The sequence below is a fragment of the Sus scrofa genome, chromosome 18, assembly GCF_054392235.1.
Source record: "Sus scrofa isolate SSC_HxYL_T2T_F1_AM1 chromosome 18, Sscrofa_HxYL_maternal_Yorkshire_Landrace_v2.0, whole genome shotgun sequence".
Classification (NCBI taxonomy): domain Eukaryota; kingdom Metazoa; phylum Chordata; class Mammalia; order Artiodactyla; family Suidae; genus Sus; species Sus scrofa.
In genome coordinates, this window is record NC_139400.1 from 40,689,271 (window position 1) to 40,715,405 (window position 26,135).

The window sequence follows — 26,135 nt, forward strand, 5'->3', positions numbered from 1 at the left end:
TTCTTATATACAAAGGAAAACGTAAAATTAAAAAGATAAAACAAAAAGAAAAAAAATCAGTGAAATAACACAATGTTAAGAAGAAGTAACGTTTAAGAGGAAATCAAAGGAAGGGAGAGCAGCTAAAAAGACTGAAAGAAAGATAAAGGGCAAAGGATTTAAAAATTAAACAGAAGAGAAAAGATTAAAGAAGGAAAGGCAAAAAGCAATGCAGCAGGATTTAAGAAGCCAGTAAAAAGAAAAGACATGCAGTGATGACAAAGGAATAGCAAGTGCCAAAGAAAAGATACTTGAAGTAATGAGGGGGGCGGGGGAAGAAAGTAAAATAAAAGCAGTTGTAAATTAATTTTAAATACAATATAGGAAAGATACAATGTTAATGGGCTTTCCATTGTGTGTGTGTGTGTGTGTGTGTGTGTGTGTGTGTGTGTGTGTGTGTGTGTTTTCATCTTCTTGGCTCTGTTATTGATAAAAACAAAAACCAGTCTTCAGGCACAGGAGATTTAGAGCAGCATTTCCAATGTACAGAGATGCAACACGGGTTTGTAAAAAGTATCCTGCCACTGGCAGGCTTTGAGGTGTTGCATAAGTAACTCACCCTTTCTGTCCCACACTACATCTCACAATTTTCTAATTTACACATTGAAGTGATTCTCCCCTTAATTCTATCTTCCTTACTCACTAAATGTTTCAGTTTTTATATATCATTGACTCTGCTTCTGAAACCACTAACTTATTTTATATGCAGTTAAATGTATCATAAAAGACGAAATGAATTACAAATAGACTCACCTTTAAATAATCAGTCTTTCTCAGAAACAGTAGTGCCACTGAATGTTTCTAAAATTTGAGGGGGTATTTTTGGTTGTCATAATAATTGATGGGAACTGCTAGTATTTAATAGGTAAGGGTGACAAGACGCTAGATGTCTTGCGATTTCCTGCAGGACATTCTTTTAGGTAAAAACATCTTTATAATTATTTATGCCTCTTTAAGTTCAGGGACCATAGGTGCTTAATGAATGTTTAGTGAATGAGTAAATGAAGTATAACGCAAATAAAACATCATCCTTCCAACACAGTCCACAGTTGTCCATTTATGTATATTTATTTCTATTAAGGGGTAGAGAATATTTTCACTGAGTGGAAAGTAAAGTATGCTGATGTAATTAATTTATACAGCACCTCCTCATAATTAGAATCTCTCTTCTAGGAACCTTAGGGTCAATGCAACATAGTAACGTAGAAGTAACTACTAAAATCATAAAACCTTTACAATGAATGTTTACTTGTATAAACAATGACAAGTGAAATACAAATTACTATTTACTGTCATGTATTCTGTTCTATAAAACAGTCTAGATTATTTTCAAAATATAAAAGACAAGTTAATCTATAACTACTTTGGAAGACACTTTGGTAGTTTATTACAAAGCTAAACATAATTTTACCACATGACCCAGAAATTATGCTCTTGGTATTTACCCAAATGAGTTGAAAATTATGCCCACACAAAATCCTGCATGTGAATGTTTATAGCAACTTTATTCATAATTGAAAAAACTAGGAAGCAACTAAAAATCCTTCAGTAGGTGAATGAATAAACAGTGATAAATCCATATAAGGGAAGATTATCAACAATAAAAAGAAATGAGCTATCAAACCATGGAAAAAAAACATGGGGGAACTTTAAATGTAAGTCAAAGAAAACAGTCTGAAAATGCCACACCTGGAGTTCCCATCGTGGCACAGTGGAAATGAATCCAGCTAGGAACCATGAGGTTGTGGGATCGATCCCTGGTCTTGCTCAGTGGGTTAAAGATCCAGTGGTGTCGTGAGCTGTGGTGTAGGCCACAGACGCAGCTCAGATCTGGCATTGCTGTGGCTGCAGCATAGGCTGGCAGCTGTGCCTCTGATTAGACCCCTAGCCTGGGAACCTCCATATGCTGCTGGTGTGGCCCTAAAAAGCCAAAAATAAAAATAAATGGAAATGCCACACATTGCATGATATCAACAACATTACACTCTGAAAAAGGTAAAAGTATAGAGACAGTAAAAAGATTAATTGTTGCCAGAGGTTTGAAAGGGAGGAGGGGGAGAGCAACAAATAGGTGGAAGGCAGGATTTTTTTTAGGGCAGTGAAATTATCCTTTATGATACTGTAATGGTGGACACATGACATTAAATATTTGTCAAAACCCATAAAACTGGGAATTCCCACTGTGGCGCAGTGGGTTAATGATCTGGCTTACCTCTGTGGAGGCACCACTTTGATCCCTGGACAGGTGCAATGGGTTAAGGATCCAGCATTGATGCAGCTGCGGTGTAGGTCACAGCTGTGGCTCAGATTCCATCCCTGACCAGGGGAAATTCTATATGACAGGAGCAACCAAAAAAGGAAAAAACAAACCATAGAACTGTACAACACACAAGAAAAATGAACCCTAATACAAACTTTAGAATTTAGTTAATAATCTTTTATCAATTTCAGTTCATCAACTGCATGAAAAGAACCACACTGATATGTTAATAAAAGGGGGAACTATCTGGAGGACAGAGAGTAATACGGAAACACGCCGTACTTACTGCTCCTTTCTTCTGCAAATCTAAAAATTCTCTAAAAAATAAAATCTATTATATATGTGTGGTGTGTCTGTGTGTGCATGTATCTCGGCCACTTTGCTATACAGTAGAAAATTGACAGAACATTGTAAACCAACTGTAATGGAATAAAAATCATTAAAAAAAAAGACAAATCAATAAAGCAGACTATCCACATAATCCTTCAGTGGAAATACAGGTGAACTAACACCATGAACCCTCAAAAAGTTCAGCTTTTATCCCCATCCTCACCTCAAATCAAACTCTAGGGAAGTGAGGAACTAATTCACATGGGTGACGTTACATACTTTTATTGGGCCACAAGGCATGTTTTCTCTCTTGGCATTTTTTATTATTTGGGAGTATTTCTTTCTCTTCTTTCATGTGCAAGCAGACACCATATATATCTGTGTGGAAAACGAAATGAGAACTTCCAGTTCAAAACAGAATGGAACACATCCCATGTCCCTCTATAAACCATACAAACATGACAGCTAAAGACTGTTCAATAACGGCATAAACCTACAAGGACAGAAGGTTCAAGAGAGAAGACAAAAAGCAACAAAATTTTGGAAACTGGGAAGCTCACACACGAGGTAGAGTTGATTAAACAAACCTCAAACAGCTGAATTCTCGACTAACACTGGGGACAAGCCACAAAGCTACTTGAGCTACAGCAGAAGCCCAAAACTTGGTAGTACAAGGTACCTCTGAAGATAAGCCTGAAGTCACTAAAAACGAATTAGAATTCTCCTGTTTCCCTCCCCTATTCCATAGAACTAGACAACACCCCTCCTCATCCCATGCAGAAACTCATTTTATTATCTAATACCAGTTTTCTTCTTATATAAATTAATTTGCTTGTTATTTTTTCCTAATATCAAACACATTTTTATATCTTTTTTGGAAGAAAGATAGGAATAAGTGGGGAAGGGGAGAGGAAGGCAAGGAGAAAGGGAAAGAAGCAAGGAGGGAGCAGGGAGGTCAATGAAGACATAAAAATATTAAATTTGGGGATCAGATAATTTTGGTGCATTAAGTGATGAAGAGAGAAACAAGAGTAGATGCCCTTTATTTAAGTAACAATATACTAATAGCATCCTTGCGTTCGGACAAAATAAAGGGAGGTGCGGCAAAAGAGCACAGAAGCCTTCTTTTCACTTGTTGCTACAGCTTAACTCACCTAAAGCAAAACTGCCTCAATAAATATGCATTTATAAACATACATTCATTTGCATGAAATTCTCTACAAAGAATCAGTACTGCCAAGGAAAGAACAAGACTAAAAGCAATTATAAATATGTTGACCCACAAGTGAAATAAGGAAAGAGAATGTCTTTATTCAGTATTGGTACCACCTGGCATGTAGCAAGCGCTAGAGAATTCAGAGAGAAAAAAGCAATATAGTCAAAAAGAGTCACTTTCCCCTCAAAAAGAAAAGTACTTACTTTTTTTGGCCCACGAAAGTCCTCTAAAAAAGATCAAGTTATAAACTAAATTTTATGGGTTTCTTTGTTTTTATAGATAACAAGTCATCTAGGATTAATAATTAGGATAATAAGGAAAATATCCTTAGCTTAACACCGACCTAGTTAGAAAAACAAAGTACTGTACACAAGTCTTTCTTCAATTCTACTGACCATGTTTCCCTCAAAAAAGAGGAGGAAGAGAGTATATCTCTGTGGGATTTATTTCCACATTTACTATAAAAGGTTTACTGTTCAAATCTATTCATTACTGAAATGTACCTTCCATTTTTATGAAGAATTGGCTCAATAAACATATGTTACGTTAGAGAATAATAATTAAAGGCAAGTGACTTACTCTGTAACAAGATCAAAAGTATTTAATTATATTGGTAAGATATAACTTTTTATACAAATGATAAAATATAAAAGTAAATGTAACATATGACAGAAAAGCAGTTTCAATGGATGCACACATGATTTTGGTATATGGAAATCAAATGAATCAATCACAAGAAAAAGTTACCATGAAATAGAGCTAATTAGGTACATGGTCTAGGAATAAGGCAGACAGACGGTGTAACATAGGAAAGGAAGTTAAGCATATTTTTTGAATTCTGATTTTCTGGGTGGTTCCCCTTGTCATATAATGAACTATTACATTTTACTTCTGAATAACTGAGGAGATTAAAGCATTCAACTGTAGCTCATGAATTACTCTGAAAGCTATTCAGAATTTAAATGTTATAGTTGGCCTCTCATTTTTCATTGTCTAATAAATGAGTTTATGAATAAACAAATGAATTCATATATTCCAAACAGTGAACCAGTCATGCACCCCCAGTTCATTCATTCATTCATTCAACAGACAATTATTGATCTATAAAGGGTCAGGCCCTACCCTGACAGCCTGAATAGGACACACATTCTGCGTCCCCACAGAATTCACTAATAAGTATGAAAATAGATGTTAAACAAACATATCTACTGTTACTAATAACAAAGTAGATGAAATGAGCTGTGGAAAAGAACAAAGGAATCGGGGAGTACGGAGTTATTTTAGATAGGAAGCTCCTCAAAGTCTCCCTGAGAAGGCACTCTTTAAGCTGAGACCTAAAGAATGAGCAGGCCAGGCATGGAGAGGAACATTCCAAACAGTGGTAACAGCCAGTGCAAATGCCCGCATCAGGGAGGTCTCAGGAGCTAACAGAAAGCCGGTGACGCCAGGCAAAGAGAGCAAAGGGGAAGGAGGCAAGAGATGAGGCAGAGAAGCTAGGCAGGAGTCCTTAACAGAGGGGCCTTTGAAGCCAAGGCAACAGGTTTATACATTATTCCAAGTACACATCCAAGCTTTAAATGTTAAGGAGAGATATGTTTCAATGAACATTTTAGTAGAGCACCATGAAAGTGCTCCAGAGAAAATAAATTAGATTTCTCGTGGGGATTCTTAGCTATTTGTGGCACCAGGAGATCTTCTGTCAGTCTTGTGAAGTCAATAAATCCCTCCTTGGAATAATATTTATAAATGTGTACAATACAAATAATAAAGGAAACTAATTATGTTGAAATTCACTTCTATCAGGAACCCTTGGAGGCAAAGAGCGCAAGATTAAGAACACCTGCTAGTGAACCCAAATCAGAGTGGAGTTAGAAGGCTCCCCCAGTGGATACTGGGTTGGGGGGGGAGTGGGCTCCTCCAAGAAAAGACTGGAATTTGGGGACTTTTCAGCTCTTTAGTAGGTCCAAATTTTTGAGCATGGATAAAATGCCTTTGTGTGTGTTTTCTTTTTAATTCAACTCCTTTGAACTATGTATTTATTTATTTTAAAGGACATTTTCTCTCATGTAGAACCAAAAAGTTTACATTAGAGATTTTTTCTAACACAAGTTGTCCTATTGCCAATCATCTACTCCATGAGCTCTGACTGATTATAATGATAAACACTGATAAAAAGAACTAGCATTTATTGAGCAACTACTGCATGCCAGGTACTAGGCAATAAAAGCACTTTATACAGCAAAGGGTTTAATTCTTATATGAACCCTTTGCCATAGGCTTTATTTTTATCCCCTTTTTACAAAGGGGAAAATTAAAGCTCAGAGATATTACGTAACTTGTCCAAGACCACAGGGTTAGTATAGTATATAGTGTGAGCATAAGCTGCTTTCCAATACCACACAAGTGGTAATGGTCAGTACTGGGATGGAGACCTGCACTGAGTCCAGAGTCAGACGTGACTGAGCTTCCACTAACTGGAGCTTCCAGTATTGGGATGACAATAACTGGAACCCAAAAATGTATAGGTCAGGACCCAGATCTCAAGGTGCCAGCAACAGAAATTAAAAAGATACCAAACACATATATATCATTAGAGGAATATGAGAGACCATAAAAATGTGTACTTATTTCACTATTGCTAGCACTAAGCATTCAGCAAAAGGGAGCACAGAATTTTGTGGGGAATGTTTTAGGGCAAAGGTAAAACTTGCACTGTTTCTTTAAAAACTAGGTAAGCTTGTTACTATCAATTTTACATATAGTAGTGTGTACATGTTAATCCCAACCTCCAAATGTATCCCTCTACTCAACATTTCCCCTTTGGTAACCATAAGTTTTGTTTCAAAATCTTTTGAGTCTGTTTCTGACCTACTGCATAGGACAGGGAAATCTACCCATACTCTGGAATAACATATATGGTAAAAGAATCTGAAAAATAATGGACATACGTATATGTATAACTGATTCACTTTGCTATACATCCGAAACTAACACAACATTATAAGTCAATTTTACTCCAATAGAATTACATACAAAAGCAAAAACAGAAACAGAATCACAGACATAGAAGACAAACTTATGGTTACCAAAGGGGAAAGATGGGGAGAGATAAATTTGGAGTATGAGATTAACAGACATAAACTACTACATATAAAATAGATAAACAGCAGGGATTTACTGTAAAATACAGGGAACAATATTCAATGTCTTGTAATAACCTATAGTGGAAAATAATCTGAAAAAAATGTGTACCTGAATCACTCTGCAGTATACCTGGAACCAACACAGTATTGTAAATAAGTATACGTCAATAAAAAAGTATATGTTTAAAAAAACTAGATAAGCTTTAGATAAGCATAAAGGTGAATGAAGTAATTCTGATAATGAAGGCACTGAATCATATGAAATATTAGAGTACAGTCAAAAGGCAGACTTAACAGCAGAAATTTCAGATTTTTAACCTCCTAGCTGTGACATTTTAGAAAGTTACTTAACTCCCTTGATACTCAACATTCTCATTGACAAAATGTGTTTCACAACATCAGCTTATGAAGTTATATGAATGAGTGTGGCAAACGAAAAAGCAGTGTCCCTTAGCAGTTTTATACATGCATTAAAGGGCATGGGAACTGCCAATCTTCACGTTGCTGAAAGGCAAATAAGTGTTTTTGGTTGTTTCTCTTTTCCAACCCAACTCTAGTGAAGAATGTCCTGATGCATGATACGATTCTTTGTTGCGTCTCACTTGGAACTTATTTCTACACATATTCAAAATGCTAAAGGCAAACCTCACTTGAAGCACTTCTTGGAATCCAGTTCCATCAGACCAGCTTCTGAGTGATGATGATAATGGCTAATAATGACTTAATGTGTGGTTCCCCCCATAAAGCATTTATGTTTAATAATAGTCCCCCATGTCCTAGGAGCTAAAAATTAGAAAATAAAATAATTTCAGTTCTTCTAGAAATAATGAAAAGGAAAGTTGAAATTCTGGGACAGAAGGGCCTTTGGGTCTTCTTACAGTCATGCTGCTCAGGAGTTGCAGCCCTTCTGAGGAACCTACATTAACAAGTAGTACAATAACCAATATTAAAATCAGAAAGAAATATCAGTTAAGAGCCTTCGGATGTTGCTGTCATATAACCAGCTTGGAAATGAGTATTTCAACACTAAAATGAAAGGCTTTGATCTTTTAAGATTTCTTAATAAAGAGACTTAAAATTACAATGGCAAAAGAGCAACATCTATGAAGTCTGAATGGTAGGTACACTGATCCTGCTAAATTGGTTTCTGTATGGTTTTGTATGTTTGGGGCATTTCTTACTCCGAACATAACAAATCTTAGCAAAAACAAAGTTCTTATTACAATGGACACAGAACATGTTCAACAGCTAATTCCAATTTCTTTGTTTCTCTTGTTTTGTACCACACTACTAATCTTCTGGCAATTGAGTATGACAGGCTGGATAAAGTACATCTGGATGCAACAAAATACTTTATCCCAAATTCTTATGAATTCAAGACTAGGTCATGATAAGGCTTTGGGGATTTTTCCTAAAACCAAAAATTATAACAGAGTATTACTAATTAGCAGGGTTTCTTAAAAAAAAAAAATCTGAGCATGTAGTCAACATAATTATGTTGATATGATTTGCCAAAACTTGATGTAAATAATGCAAAGCACGCAAATAATACCATGTAAACTAGACATTTCAAGAAACTCGGTAATGCTAATTTAAATCTATTTACAGTTTTCAGAGCATTTTCAGCTATTTTATTTCACTTAACCAAAGAAACTAACTTTCATATTCTGTAGGGAAATGATACAAGTGTTAATTCAGCACAAGTCTTGACATGCCAGCTGAAAAAGCTAGCCTTTGGCATATTTTCAGCTAAAGAAGGCTTTCTTAAAAGTCTTGAGTTAGCATATTAAGCAATTAAGCAATTTCAACAAGTTAATTGTACAAATGATGACTGACTATACGATTGCGAAATATAATTTTATTTTTCTACAAAGTTTAACTCACAGTTAACTTAACAGTTCTAAGCTTCCAGATTTGAACATGTAAACCTTAATGTGAAAACAAATGATTTAAAGAAAACGAGGCGGCAAAGGCTAACAAGAATGTCACCTGATTATTGTACAGATTAAAAATCAAAGCAAAAGTGCTATGTTTACAATATACTTAAATTATAGGAGGCTTATTTCCAAACAACTTTTCAAAATGGCACGAGTATTTTTTAAAAAAAAAAAACAAACACAGACCAACAGCCTGGACTTCTGTGATACAGACCTCTACCACCGCCCCCAATTCTGATGATCCCTGCAGGCAACCAACTGCTGTATCTGTGGAATGTGCTCTTTGAACTGTACAAAAGCCTTCAGCCTTTCCTGCATTCTGCAAACAAAAACTGCCAAGTGCAATTATTCCTCTGATTTAACCTAATACAAGCATTACTTCTCCCCACTGCTGAACTTCCCAAGTGCTAGTGATGACCAATAATGTCTACATTTATAAATGCACAAAGAAGAGTTGCTTTTCCTAATCAAAATTAAATTTGTTTTAGAAGTATAATAGTTCAACTGAACATAATATAAAATTCAACAGACACCATATTCCCTTTTGTCTATATGTTTTAAGAATTCTATTTCTATAGATGGATTCAAGGATTGAATGGGATTAGTCCTTTTAATTATATGACTAGGATCTTCAGCTTGAAATCTTTCCTACAAAAAAAAAAAAGTCAAACACAATAGTTGTTTATATTCAACTCATTTACCAAAAAAACTCATTAGAGCTAATAAGAGTATGTCCTTCCCGATGTGAGTATCTTTTCATGTTCAAAAGAAAACAAAAAGTAAAAGGCAAAATTAGTCCTAAGACAGAGCTGCACAGATATTTAAACTCACCTACCAGTTAAAAGTTAGAATAGAGCATTCTTTTAGCCTCGATCCAACATAAACTGCTTTTCTTCACTGTGTATGTCCTTGATATTATGCATACCTGAGTATTTTTCTTTCCTAAAAAGATAATATTAAACCCAGTACTGAAAAGTTCTGTTTTTCGTGTACATTACTGATTCCAGTTATTGGTATGCATAAACTAATTATCAGATGCATTACTCTATTTGAAAATTTTTGAAGTTCTGTAAAATTAAGTAATGAAGAGATAAGACACCACCATTTATTTTACACACAAAAATGATTATCAAGTAGAACCACCCATTATTGGAGATGCTAAGAAAAGATAAGGCACATTTTTGTTCAAAAGAAGCTAATAATCAAGTTGAGGAGGAGAGCAAGACAAAAATGAATAAAGAAATTACAGTATAAAAAATAAACATGATATATATTTGCTACTTTTAATTAAAAGGAATTTCATCACTTCATGGCCTATTTCACAGAAGTTCAACTTCACACCTTTTTTGAGAACCAAATGCATCTTAGGGCATTACAAAACAAGGCTGAGCTGAACTAGTTTAGAAGCTGAACTATCTTATAGATGAAAATTTCTTGTCTATTCCTGTTAAATGTTTCATTTTCTATATTAGTCAAATCACTTCTCATCAATGTCATAAAAATCTTTTCAGCTGATTAGGTCATAGTGCACTTCATCTTTAGTCCTGATGCAGGTACTGACTATGTCCAGCAAAGGGTAGTTTAAGTTTGATGCATCAAAATCAGACATGGGAAGGTTCACATTCTGACTCTGTCACTTAATAACTGGGGAACCTACTTAAATTTTCTAGGTCTAGGTACATCTTCTGCAAAATGTACACAAGTGACATAAAGGAAGCTGTCATCAACAACTCTGAAGGCTCACACCTCCCAGGGAATCTGGGCTTAAACTGGGTCTTGAAGGACAGCAGGGGGTTCATCTACCACAAAAGCAGAGGCGTACTTTCCAAACAAATGCAAAGAGGCTGTGGAGAGCAAGATGTCTTTGGGCAATCACACTATACAAAAGAGAAGTTCTGAAATATTTTAGGCTGTAGAAGGTTGGACTAGAAAGGGTTTACAGCCATGTCAAACTTTGATGCTTGATTGTAGATACATTCATTTACTTGGATCAAGTCTACAAAAAAAGGAAATTACCAAGTTTGAAATCTTAGGATCGATCATCCTGACCTTTTACCCCATGCATTCATTTTCCTAGAGAAGGAACAACATACACAAAAGCCACAAGGCACAAAAGAATCTGAAGCCATCAATTAATAAAATTAGGCAGAGTAAGTAGAGTAAGGAAGAGAGGTCTTAAATATGCTGAGTAGAGAAACATGGTGCTAGAGGGGCAGGTATGGTCCAATTTTTTTCAGGGACTTAAAGATAACTCTGAAGAGGTATCTGGATTTTACCCTAAGTTCAAGGGAAAACAAATTCAAATTTATAAGAAGAAAATAAAAATCACCCAATCTTTATTTTTTATTTATTTATTTATTTATTTATTTATTTATTTATTTATTTATGGCTGCACCCATGGCATATGGAAATTCCTGAGCCAGGGATCAAACCTAAGCCACAGCTGCAACAACGCCCGATCCTTAACCCACTGAGTCAGGCCAGGGATTGAACCTGCATTACCACACAGAGACAATGCCATATCTTTAACCCTCTGTGCCACAGCAGCAACTCCAAATCTTTATATTTAAAGGTATGTTAATGAGTTAGAAGGGATAAAGAGTAAAAATAATTGAGTGAAACAGACAATTATTACAGTGGTCCAAGTGAACATTTTAGACTAGAGCAGCATCAGTGGGATGTGGAAGAAGGATCACATTTTGATCAAATTTGGAGACTGAATTAATGAGACTAATATAGTGAACATGAGAAGGAAGATGTCCAGGTGTTCCAATATTGGCAGCCCAACACTTCTGACATAGGCAACTGGGTGTGTAATGGTACTCCCTATTCACTAAGAAAGAAAACAGCATAGAAGAAGTATATTTTCTATCATATTTTGAAAGGTGAGACAGATGCTATCAATGAGCTGACTTTTAGATGAATTCCCATAGGATATTTAAGTAGAGGTATCAGGAAGAGAGTTGTAAATCTAGATCTCAAACTCAGAGATCCACATTTAGTGTTGGGGTTCCCAACACTAAAAACAGTGGTCAGAGCTTTAGAAGTGATCTCATCTAGAATAATCTACAAACAGAGTAAGAAGATAAAGACAGAACAGAGGAAAAGGCCTTAATTTATGAGGTAAGCAAAGAAAAGACTCACAAAGGAGATTTAGGAAGAGGAGGAAGTAGGAGAACATGACATGAGAACATGAAATAGTAAAAAAGAGGAAGCAATCAGAGTGTTAAATATTTCAGGGAAGTCAGGTGATTGAAACTGTCCTAAAATTTATCAACAATAACATCATTGAGGGAACTCTGGTTAGGCATAGCAATCTACACACATGAAATTGTATCCACTCCTTTCCAAAATACCAATATAATGGCAATATAAAAATAAAAAGTTATCAACCCATGTCAAAGATCACAGCAGAAGAGGGGACATCAATAAGACATGCTGACACATCTTTATATGTCTACCATAAATCCACCAAAACTGTTGTTGAAGGAATCAATCAGTACTTTATTCAACCATTCAATCCCAATCTTGTATAAAAGGAAACTGGTCGAAGAATCCAAAAATGCAGAGGAGGAGTTCCCGTCATGGATCAGGGGGAACTAATATGACTACCATCCATGAGGATGCAGGTTCGATCCCCAGCTTCACTCAGTGGCTTAAGGATCCAGGGTTGCCATGAGCTGTGGTGTAGGTCACAGATGCAGCTCGGATGTGGCGTTGCTGTGGCTGTGGTGTAGGCCAACAACTACTGCTCCAATCTGGCCTCTACCCTGGGAACCTCCATATGCCATGGATGCAGCCCTAAAAAAGACAAAAAAAAATGCAGGGGAGAAATTACACAGGAGTTACACCCCAGAAAACAATTCTCAAAGTTGTAGACAATATCCCTGGCTCGCTCTGAATGAACTCAAATTGACAGTATTTACATTTTTAGATTTTTTTAAAGTAGATAAGAACCTACTGTAATTGGATTTGCTCTTTATTTTTAATCCAAAGGCTGTGCTTAAAGAAAATGATCTTTGTTAATTAAGTCAAAATACTCTAACACCATACACAAAAATAAGTGCAAAATGGACTAAAGATCTAAATATAAGAAAAATAGGCAGAATCCACTTTAACATAAATTGCATACCTTTTTTGACCCACTTTCTAGAGTAAAGAAAACAAAAACAAAAATAAGCAAATGGGGCCCAATTGAACTTAGAAGGATTTTCAAAACAAAGGAAACCATAAACAAACAAAAAGACAACCCACAGAATGGGGAAAAAATATTTGCAAATGAAGCAACCAACAAGGGATTATTCTCCAAAACATACAAACACCTCATGCAGCTCAGTATCAAAAAAAAAAAAAAAAATAACCCAACCAGGTTCGATCCCTGGCCTCGCTCAGTGGGTTAAGGATCCAGCATTGCTGTGACTGTGGTGTAAGCTGGCAGCTATATCTCCGATTTGACCCCTAGCCTGGGAACCTCCATATGCTGCAGGGGTGGCCTGCAAATAAATAAATAAATAAATAACACAACCAAAATTGGGCAGAAGATCTAAATAGACAATTTTCCACAGAAGAGAGACAGATGGCCAAAAAAGCACATGAAAAGATGCTCAACAACACTAAATATCAGAGAAGTGCAAATCAAAACTACAATGAGGTATCACCTCACACTGGTCAGAGTGGCCATCATCAAAAAGTCTACAAACAATAAATTCTGGAGACGGTATGAAGAAAAGGGAACCCACCTACACTGTTGGTGGGAATGTAAACTGATGCAGCCATTATGGAGAACATTATGCAGATTCCTTAAAAAACTTAATATAGAACTCCCATATGATCTAGCAATCCCACTTCCTGGCATATATCCAGAGAAAACCATAATTCAAAAAGATACATGCATGCCAATGTTCATAGCAGCACTAGTTATGATAGCCAAGACATGGAAGCAATCTAAATGTCACTAGAGAAGAATGGATAAAGAAGACGTGGTACATATATAGAGTGGAATATTACTTAGTCATGTAAAAGAATAAAATAGTGTCATTTGTAGCAACATGGATGGACCTAGAGGTTATCATACTAAATAAATGAAGTCAGAGAAAGACATATGTATCAATTATATGTGGAATCTAAAAATGATAAAAAGGAACATATTTACAATACAGAAACATACCAGATTCACCAAGTTCAAAAACAAAGTTATGGTTACCAAAGGTGAAAGGTATAAGGGAGAGAGGGATTGGAATTTGGGAGTTAGCATATATACTCAATTGTATATGGAATGAATGGTCAATGGGGATCTGCTGAATAACACAAGAACTCTACTCAATATTCTGTCATAACCCATATGGGAAAAGAATCTGAAGTATAATGGGTATGTATATATGTATGACTGAATCACTCTGCTGTACAGCATAAATCAACACAACACTGTAAAACAACTATATTTCAATAAAATTTTTAAAAATGAATAAAAGCCAAAAATAGTTTCTCCGAGTTAAAAAAGAGCAAACCAAAAAACTAAGCTGTATTATAATAGGACACTGTCAACAGTTTTGAGAATTTTTTCTGGACTGTAAGTCCTGTTACACAGCAGGATTTTAACTGCTCAGTATTATAACTCATATTCATCTCATTTCAACACAGTCTTCCAAAGGATTGCACTTCAAGGCAAAAGACGAACATGCACCCTGTTTTCAGTGTAAAGAAGCAGTGTCTTTTTCTGAGAGAGAACATCAAAATCAATTCATTCACCACAAATATTTATTAAATGTGGACTGTATACCAGCACTACTCTGGGCAGTAGGGACATAGGGTTAAGGTGTGTGTGTGTATATATATATATATATATATATATATATATATATATTTATTTATTTATTTATTTATTATACATATAAAGTTTATATATACAAGTTTATTTATATATATGTATATACAAGTTTATTTAACACTGCATAGAAAGGATAAGAGTGAGAAATAAGATGGTACCTTATGACAATGATTCTTAAAATCTTATGGAAAACAAAAACTGTTGTTTTCAGTATTTGCATAGACACACGATATCCATCAGTATTCATCTCTGTAAGTAAACTATTGACAAATCATATTCCTTAACCACCTCAATTCATGATCTATTTAGATTTAAATTCAAATATAACTAGGTTTTTAAAAATAATAAAATAAAGGCCCTACTGTACAGCACAGGAAACTGTGTGTGATTGGGTCACTTTGCTGTACAAAAGAAATAGAAGAAACACTGTAAATCAACTATATTTTAATAAAAAAAATTAAAAATAAAAATAAATTCAATGTTATATTAGTTTAACCATAAGAAAACAAAAATGTAATAGAAATATTATTTTTAAATTGTACAACAAGGGGAGTTCCCGTTGTGGCTCAGTGGTTAACGAACCCAACTAATATCCATGAGGACACAGGCTCAATCCCTGACCTTGCTCTGCGGGTTAAGGATCTGGCGTTGCTGTGAGCTGTAGTGTAGGTCACAGATGCGGCTGAAATCCCACATTGCTATTTCTGTGGCTGTGGCATAGGCCAGCAGCTACAGCTCCAATTGACCCCTAGCCTGGCAACCTCCATATGCCATGGGTGCAGCCCTAAAAAGGACAAAAATAAGTAAAAAAAATTGGACTACAAAACCAAACTGTCTTTTGCACAAGCCTTCTAAGAACCAGGTAAGTGTAGCATATTTTGAAAAATAAAGAAGCTGGCAATAATAACTCAGGACTCAGTTAAAACGTACTTATATAAGTTTACTCTGAAAAATCAACATGAAATTTGTTTAAAACACACTTGGTCCTGGAGAGAAGACTGTTGAAATCCACAATGAAAAAGGAGAGAGACTGAAACAGATTCTTTGTAGCAACATGCATTTCTCATCTGAAGAGAGAAACAAGGGGTTGACTAGATCAAGACTAATTAAGGATGGTGGGGCAGGGGAGGCAATGAGAGAAATGTAAGTTACATGTGAAAAAACAAAGCAGTAACAAATAAACTAATTAGATTCTCTTTTTGAGACAAATGCTGACACCCCCCCCCCCAACGCTGATAGGGTCAAATCTAAGAATTGATGAGACCAAAGGTCTTGCTGCTGTTATCCTACCAACACTATCCCTGTCTGTTCTTAAAACTAACAAAAAAGATACCTTAGTATTGCTGACTAAAAACTATAAAATGAAAGAACATGCTATTTTCATAAAACTCAGTGGGAGTTCAGCGAAGCAAATGATAGCTCCACTTTGCCATTTTGCTTAGGATAATGTCATCAATAACGATGCTACAAACATGCAAATCTATTTATCACATTACACAAATTTTCCAAACTATCTCAGTATATAATGTCCGTGGGTGATCAAAAATAAAGATAACATATACACAATGACTCTACTATGCAGAGGAAAACAGAACTGTAGTAAAGAAAGAAATTTCAAGAAACTGAAAAAGGTGACCTTAAATGGACCATAGGAAAATTCACAGAAACTGTAATGGATGCCAGAATAAGCATCGTACAGCAATATATAATGATGAGGAATAGAACCGTGAAAGTAATAGTAATGGAAGATTCATCTAATCTATATTCCAGGAGCTATACAGGGTGTTTCATTTCTCCCCACTAAATTTTCCCCAAAGCATCTGGTACTAAGCTTTACATAATGCCATTTGAAAAAGCAAAATTGTGGCACAGTGGGTTAATGACCTGGCTTGTCTCTGTGGAGGCTCTGATTAAATCTCCAGCCCAGTGCAGTGGGTTAAGGATCCAGAGTTGCCTTAGCCATGGTGTATGTCACAGCTTCACAGCTCAAGCTTGGATTCGATCCTTGGCCCAAGAACTTCCATATGTCACGGTGTGGCTGGGGAAAAAAAAAAAAAGCAACATTAATACTCCTTACTTGATAAATATGATATATTTAATACAACAAAAACTATTACTTCATGATATAGCCCCAATTAGAGAGGAATTTAGCAGTATATTGTGAAGATAAAGATGTACTGTTCTAAAACTAAGACATTCTACTCAAGCTATATAACCTTATAACCTCAGCAAAACTCTCAAACATGTACACAAAAACATATATACAGATAAGTTCACTGCATTACTGTGTGGAAAAGTAAAAACTGGAAAACAGCCAAATTGTTTACATACTGAGGATGGAATTTTAAAATAACTGTGCTTTCTTCAAACAGCAGAATGTTCTAGAGCAACTAAAAACTAGTTATTACCCACCACAATGGCAAAAATGAAAAAAAGACAACATCAGTGTTGGCAAGATGTGGGCAAATCTGAACTCTTAGGCATTGACGCTGGGACAGTAAATTGGGATGACCACTTTAGAAAACTACTTGGCAGTATCTACTAATGTCGACCGACAGTAGACACAGACATAACCTGGGACACAGACATTAAGTTGATGCATGATATAGCTGTCTTATCAGACAAATTCTACTCCTAGCTCTACGGATACGCATAACATGTAAAGGACATGTACGATAAGAATCTTCAGAGCAGTATTATGCCTAATAGGCAAAACAAGAAAGCAACCCAAATGTCCCCAAATAAAATGGAAATAAACAGACAGTGGCATATTTGTGTAATGGGATAGTAGATAGCACTCAGGACAGACGGACACTTAACATCACACAATAACATGAAGGAAGCATATAAACCTAATATTAAGAAAAAGAAGCCAGACACACACAAAAGAATACATGTGAAATGATTCCATTTACATCAAGTTCAAAAACACAAAACCAAGCTCTGCTATTAGAGCTCAGAACATGGTTTCCCTGGGGTAAGCAGGCTCCCTGTCATTCCGTTGGTTCTGGCACCATGGGTTCCTCCAGCATGTCCTGCACATCCATCGGTATATTGACATCTGCATCTGGGCTCAGAGTTGCATCACCCAAATGCCTGATGCCTTCATAAATGTGGAGCATGGATAGACATCGAAATGTCCCCCAAGATGGCATTGTTGGAGCTTTGTTGGCCTTATGCAGGCAATCATTTTGCCTAACGAGGGAGACTGATCTCACCATTTCATGGTTTCTCCATAACCATTTTACTTCCCATTCTGTGGGAACTGAGATATTTTCGGCCAACCCTGCTGCCCACACAGATGTGGCATGCCCTTACCAAGTGTCCTAACATGATTTCTGGCAGAATGTATGATCTGTGTGGCTGGCCACCATTGATTTTCCAACTTAATTCATTTTCACGACTTCAGTTGACACAACTTGAGGTTTAGGAAAAAAAAAAAAAAAAAGAATATCGTTTCCCTGGTTGAGGGCCAGGGGATAGTAACTAAAAGGTGGAAAGGATGGGAGGTTTCAGAAGTACTGGCACTGTGCTCCTTCTTGAGCTGTGTACTGACTACACAGACGTGCTCATTCTGTGAAAACCCATCAAGACATACATTTACAATTTTTGCAATTTTTAGCACATAACCGCAAAATTCATATAGGTACAATATACACTTCAATAAAAGTTTACTTCAAAAAAGAAATACTAAGGAAGCAGAACTGTGTGTATCAACATGGATAAGTCCCCTAAACATAATTTTTGAAAGCAAATTTTTTTCAGAAGGGCAGACTTGTGATGCCACTTGCATAAATTTTAAAATCACGAAGGACCAAGTATAAGAATACAGTTGTTCTCATTGTGGCTCGGAGGGTTAAAAACCCAACATGGTCTCTGTGAGTATGCAGGTTCAATACCTGGCCTCGCTTAGTGGGTTAAGGATATGGTTTGCTGTGGCTGTGGCATAGGCCGGCAACTGCAGCTCCAATTCACCCTCTGGCCTAGGAACTTCCATATGCCACAGGTGCAGCTGTAAAAAGAAAAAAAGGAAAAAAAAAAAGTCTAGGAATACAGATAACCATTAACTTCAATATAGTTAATTATCTCTAGAGAGAGAAAAAGGGATGGGATGGGAACACACAACTTTTACTGTATTTGTGGTAATGTATTTCTCAAAAAGAAAGAGAAAGATCTTAAAAAAAAAATAACAAAATATTCACACATCAAATTTGAACATATAAGTGCCTATTATGTTAATTCCTTATGTTTACAATATTTTAAAATAAAAAATTTAAAGCTATCGCTTTCTTCTAGAATGTAGAGAATCTTCAAAATAATTTTCAGTGAAAAATATTCCTAACCAATTTGCCCAGATCAGCTGACTAACAAATGCTTTTATATAGTTTAAATACCTAAGATGGTTGATGGGTGTTTATTTTAGGTGAAATACAGAAAAAAAGGACACTCTTACTTGCAAAAGGAGAATTTGGGCCTTTTAAGTTATATAATAATAAAATCATGAAACATTTAAGAGAGTTCAGCAGAAAAGGCTTTCTGGAGAACACATACCTTCAAATACTTTCTTTAACACCCAAGGCCCCTTTGCTGCTCCTTTATGTTGTTCCATGGAGCCATAATCAAATGCACCATTTAAGTAATAATGATTGCATGAGTAAAACTGTCAACTCCACAAAGCTAGATCATCGATATACCCCCTAAAAAGAGTTGTTCATCCGAGAATAGTCAGTCCCTTTCCCTAGATACCACTTTCCATCATTAACTTGGAAGTGGGCCAGTTAATAACTGGTCCTTCAAATGGATTTGGAGGTTACTACCATTTCATATTTAATAAGAAATTGTGTCTCTGTTGTCTTAAAACTGAGAGGTAGTATAGGAAATACAATAAGTTGTAACTGTTTTTTTTTTTCTTTTTTATAATAATCACTTAAAACCAAGAGGTTAGGCTTCCAAGACAAAGTACTTATCTGGATGTTTTTTTATCCTTGCATTTAAGCATTGTTTCTTTGCTACAATTCTCCCTTCAGGGTATAAGAGCAACCAATTCTTATACAGCAGTCACAAGGCACAAATTCAGGTAAGATACTTAAGTAAGAAACATGGGCCTCTTTCTTAAGATATTAACAACTGCCTTTACTAAAAAGTTTACATCATTGTAAGAGAACATGGATATTGCACCTAATTTTATTGAATTATTACTTTACAAAGATTCAAATAAATTATGAAGACAGTTGTATAAAGCTGCCACAAAAAACTGATTCCTTGTTATTCAGTGAAAACTAAATCACATGAACATCGATTTTTCAGAAAGATTCAACTCCTATTCTGCATGCTCTGTCATTTTAAAACTATGTCTCTTTACAGACATTTAAAAAATAATCTTGTTTTCCATGTCCCTATATACCTCAAATTGACCAATGCACACCTTCTTGAACCCCAATAAAGATATAGTAATAGATCATTTTCTGAGTTACATATTGAAGGGAGAAAACAAAAAAAGTTTTTCTCTTGCCTGCCGGGAATATGTAAAAGAAACATAAATATTCTTTAGATCCTCTTTTAAGAATTTATAAACATTCCAGGTAGGGTAATATAAAGTTACAGAAACACTAGGGGACAAAGAAATAATAACTTTTAAAATATTTCCATGTGATGATAGAATCCATATTTCCTGAATTCCAGAACTATATTCTTTCCAGAAGAATTCTCTGCTTCAAAATTTAACAAATAAAATAAATGACTGTGTACTACACACTGCTGTACACAGAGAGAGAGACACATATAGATGGATATACATATGTACATACACACACACACACACACATGCACAGAGAGAAAGAAACACAGAGATAGATAAATACACATATATGTATATATAAACACATATATACATGCAAACATAAATACATATTTATTTACTTACACACACTTCTCCATGTATTTAGAAAGGGCAAGAGAGAGACCACTACCATTAAGTGCTGCTCTGTGCCAAGTATTTTTTATGTTTGATGCTTTAATCTTCACAAAACCCTTTAAGAAATTGTTATTATTTCTTTTTTTACACATGTAAAACTTACCCAAGATCAACATAAAAAATACATGGCAGAGCAAATGCAGGTCTGTCAAGTGCAAAAATGAGCCTCCTTCCTCCACGATACCCTCAAAATAAGTTTTAGGACGACTGTAACTATTGCTTTGTATCACTTTAACATAGAAAAAAATTCATTCTGGCACTAAGAAGAAACATAGCTGCTTTTTAAAACAAAATCTGATTTTATTCCCAAAATTTCAATATGGCAAAGGAAAAGTTGCTACAAAGATAATTCTTAGTTGAATATGTTCAAAATGTAATTCCCTGGTAATCTGGGTTTTGGCCAAGACAAATCAAAGTCATAGATATTTTACAAATGCCAAGTTTTCAGAGAAACAAAAAAATGCAATAGCAACAGATGCATTCTCCCTAGACATTTGTGTTGAGCCTAGCTATATCCAAAATCTGAAGAAAAAGGGGAATTTTATATTTCATTTTGATGAACAATAAATTCTTGATTTCTGTTAATGTCAACCAGTTTAAATAAGATTATATTTACTCCTTGGAAAATTAAACAGTAGAATATAATAAGAAAGAAAGAAGAAAGTAAGGAGGAAAAAGAGGAAGGGAGGAGAAAAAAGAAAAGCAAGAAAAAATTTTAAGGAGACTAGAAAGAAAACCATATATGGTACTTCTTAAAATGAAAAAAATATTTGAAATTTTCTATTCAAAGAAAGAATACAAAGTGTATTTGTTTTTCTTTTCTTTTATAACATACTAATATTAAAATTCACAAATTAAAGTCCCACTTAAGTGAAAAAGCAAGTATGTCCAAGGATAACGGACCATGCACAAAATGGATTAAAATTTAAGGAAAGAAGCTACAAACAATTCAGTAAAGGTCAGTAGTTCATTACTTTAGAATAGGTTTTGGTTACATTGTAAAATGTATCTATTTTTTAAATTCAAAATTAAAATATCTGTCTAAAAATAAAGCCAAGTTTATACTATGTAAATAAACTGTCATAAAAAGTTACCAAATGTATGGAAACAGAGAGGTCCTCCTCTAAGGACTTTCCCCAAATAAAACACACTGCTTTATAATATCACAAAATACTGATGTTAAAATTATGTTTTTTGGTGTATTTTTTGTTTGTTTTTTGTTTTTTGTCTTTGCCTTTTCTAGGGCCACTCCCGCAGCATATGGAGGTTCTCAGGCTAGGGGTCAAATCGGAGCTGTTGCCGCTGGCCTACGCCAGAGCCACAGCAATGCGGGATCCGAGCCGCATCTGCAACCTACACCACAGCTCACGGCAACGCTGGATCCTTAACCTACTGAGCAAGGCCAGGGACCAAACCCGCAACCTCATGGTTCCTAGTCGGATCCGTTAACTACTGCGCCATGATGGGAACTCCCAAAATTCTATGTTTTTAATATCTTTGAGTATTCAGAGTAGGTCAAATAAGAAATTATCTCATTTTTCTCAGAATTCTACTTAACAGAATTATTGATTGCCTTTTTCCTTTTAAAATTATATTAGATACGCAAAAAAGTAACTAAATAAGCTTTTATTTTTTAGAGTAGTTTTAATTTTACAGGAGAACTGAACAGGAAGTACAGAGTTCCCATATATATCTTCTCCATCCTCAATGCCCACAAAGTTCCTACTATCATTATCATTTTGCATTACCATGTGCATTTGCTACAACTGATTAACCCTATTAAAACAGTTATTAACTAAAGTCTGAGTACACATTAAGGTTCATTGTGTTGTACAGGTCTATAGTTGTACAGTCAACAAATACTTAATGTGATGTGTCTATCATTAAAGTACAACACAGACCAGTTTCACTCTCCTAAAGACCCCTGTGCTCTGCCTATTTGTCCTTCCCTCTCCTCAAGCCCCTGGTAACCACTAATGTTTATCTCCACAGTTTTGCCTTTCCCAGAATGTCATATAGTTGGAACCACAGTATATACATAGCCTTTTCGGATGGCTTAATTCACTCAGTGATATTCATTTAAGGTTCCTCTGTATGTTTGTGATTTAATCATTTATTTTCATCAACTAAATAATAGTCAATTATATGGCTATAACACAGTTTGTTTCTCAATTTATCTATATCTATTGCTTCCAAGTATTGGCAATTATGAACAAAGCTTATATAAACATTCTTGTGCAAGTTTTTCTTAGACATAAGTTTTCAACTCATTTGGGTAACTATCCAGGAATGCATTTGCAGGATTGTATATGAGTAAATATTAAATTTATGTTTAGCTTTGTAATAAACTGCCAAACTATTTTCCAAAGAGGCCATATTCATTCCCACCAACAATGAATCAGTCCTCACTGCTTGCTCTGTATCCTTGGCAGCATTAGGTGTTGTCAGGGTTCTGAATTTTAAACATTCTAATAGGTGAACAGTGGTATTTTGTTGTTTTAATCTGCAATTCTCCAATGAAATAAATACCAAGCATCTTTTCATAAGCTTATTTGTAATCCGTATATCTTCTTTGGTTAGATCCATTTAAAGTTCTTGTCCATTTTTAATTGGGTTTTATTTTCTTACTGTTGAGTTCTTTGCACATATCGATACAAGTCTTTGATCACATATCTGTTTTATAAATATTTTCTTCTATTCTTTGGCTTATCTTTTCATTCTCTTAACAGTGTCTTTCTCAGAATAGAAGTTTTTCATTTCAACAAGGTACAACTTAGCAAATTTTTCTTTTATGGACTGTGCTTGTGGTGTTTCATATAAAAAGCCATCTCTAAACCTGAGAACTAGATTTTCTCCTATGTTGCCTTCCAGCAGTTTTATAGCTCTGCATTTTACACTTAGGTCTATGACCCATTTTTAATTCATTTTTGTGAAAGGTATATATTTTGTGCCTAGATTTTTTTGCATGTGGATGTCTAGTTGTCCTAGTACTTTTGGAAATACTGTCCTTTTTCAACTGAATTGCTTTTACTCTTTTGCCAACGATCAGCTGACTATACTTGTGTACGTATCTTTCTAGGTTCTCTATTCTGTTACAAACATCTGTCTATTATTTCATCAATATCATACTGGCTTGATTATTGCAGCTTTAAACAAAGTCTTGAAGGCAAGTAGTGTCAGTCTTTATTCTTTTTCAACAGTGTGAACTGAGTCTATTCTGGGTCTTTTGCAATATTTATAATATTTGTAATATTTACAATATTTATCAATGTTTACAATATTCTTAAATTTATCAATATTCACAAAATACTTGCAGAGATTTGATTGGGATTGTGTTGAATCTATAAACTTCAAGTTAGGAAGACCTGATATCATAGCCATATTGAGTGAGTATGCCTATCCCTGAACATGGAATATCTCTCCATTTATTTATTATCTTCTTTGATGTTCTTTCATCAGAATTTCATAGTTTTCCTAATACTGTTGTTGTACATATTGTCAGGCTTACTTCTGTGTTTCTTTCTCTTTTCTGGTGTTAATGCAATGGTGTTGTATTTTTAATTTCAAAATTCCAATTGTTCACTGTTGGCATACAGAAAAGCAACTGACTTTAGATCGTATTTTTTGCTACCCTGCTATAATTGTTTATTAATTTCAGGACTTTCCTTGGTTGAGTTTGGGATTTTTCTAAATAGACAATCATGTCATCTGCAAATAAATAATTCTATCTCTTCCTTCCCAATCGGTATACCTTCTATTTCCTTTCCTTATCTTACTATCTTAGCTAGGATTTCCAGTATGATATTGAATAGGATTGTTAAAAGGGAATATTCCTGATCTTAGGAGAGAAGCACCTAGCTTCTCACTGATGATTTTTCATAAAGCAAATACCCATGCAACAACTGGCACAGAATATTGCTGACACACCATAAGTTCCTGGAACGTCTGCCCGATTTCTACCACCTACCTAAAATTTAACAATTACCTTTATTTTTGTTGCAATCATTTCTTGCGTCCCCAAATACCAAAGCTTAATTTTGGAACTCCATATAAAAGAAATCATACAGTATTATTCTTTTGGGTCTAGGTTTTTTTTTTACTCAGCATTATGCTTATGAGATTTAACAATGCTACTGTTGCTACACTTTACCCAATTGCATTGCTGCAGAGCACATGTTTGAAAATTTTTTCTATGAATGACAGTATTTCCAAATCTTCATCAACCTCAAACCATTCACTACTGACACATGAAACTTAAATAACTTTTATTTATTCATTTATTTTTAGGACTGCACCTGCAGCATATGGAAGTTCTCGGGTTAGGGGTGGAACTGGAGCTGTAGCTTCCAGCTTACACTAAAACCACAGCAATGCCACATCTGAGCCATTCCTGGAACCTACACCACAGCTCACGGCAATGCCAGATCCTTAACCCACTGAGTGAGGCCAGGGATCAAACCTCCATCCTCATGGATACTAGTCGGGTTCGTTACCACTGAGCCACAATGAGAATTCCTAAATAACTTCTTAACATTTCATCATATTTATTAATAATAAAAATTAAGTTTTAAGTGAAACCACTTCTAACGTTTGTAGTCCTTCCGAAAGGTGTTTATTCTAGTTCAACGACAGAAAAAATCTGAATTGAACTTCCAAGACCAAAAAAGTTTCCTTCTTATGCATAGTTTATGCTAAATTCAAGATTTTCAACTCACAATTATAGATTGTCAGGAATGGCCACAGTTTCATGGCTCTATCAGATGTTCCAAACAACAAGATTAAACATGAACCTAGAAATTATGAAGAATTCTCACTGCAGATTACTTTGACAACTTTGTCAGATGCTATGTGGTTAAGAATATCACATTCAAAACTTGTAAAATTCATATTTCAATTCTGGAGATAATTGGAAAGATTATAATGTGGTTTTATTCAACTTTAATAAGTATTCATTTTCTATGGCATAATTTGGACTTTTTAAAATTAAAACAACACTCTATCAAGGATTTCTTTCACTAAGTGGATGAACAAGGTGATCGACTGTTAAGCAAAAATCAAGTTTCTGGCAGTGCCATTATTACATCACGTATCAAGTGCCTTATCACAAGAATGATCACTAGGTAACTTTCCAGATAAAAGCAGCGGTGATAACAAATTTCTTCCCCAATAATCTTCCCAAATCAAGCACTGCCTTTAGTCATCATTCTTTCTACCACTTTCTGGACAGCAACGGAATTCTGTGTTTCTATAAAAACATTAACAGACATCTTTAAGTTCTTTCTAATAAAAGAGGAACGAAGTCTTTCCAATACAGTGAGCTGACAAAATTTATGTATTTTATAGTAGATTACAGACACAAATTCAGTCCAGTTCACTTTCATCATGCAAAGTGAAAACAGGACTTGATGT

General features: G+C 35.1%; 2 protein-coding genes across 10 annotated transcripts in view; both read right to left on the reverse strand.

Annotated features, from left to right (window-relative positions):
* The window catches only part of FOXP2 (forkhead box P2), a 549,648-nt gene that overhangs the window by 451,933 nt on the left and 71,580 nt on the right, over nt 1–26,135 (reverse strand). The window lies entirely within an intron of this gene.
* The window catches only part of LOC146395001 (uncharacterized), a 182,523-nt gene that overhangs the window by 84,200 nt on the left and 72,188 nt on the right, over nt 1–26,135 (reverse strand). The gene's annotated exons all lie outside the window — the stretch shown is intronic.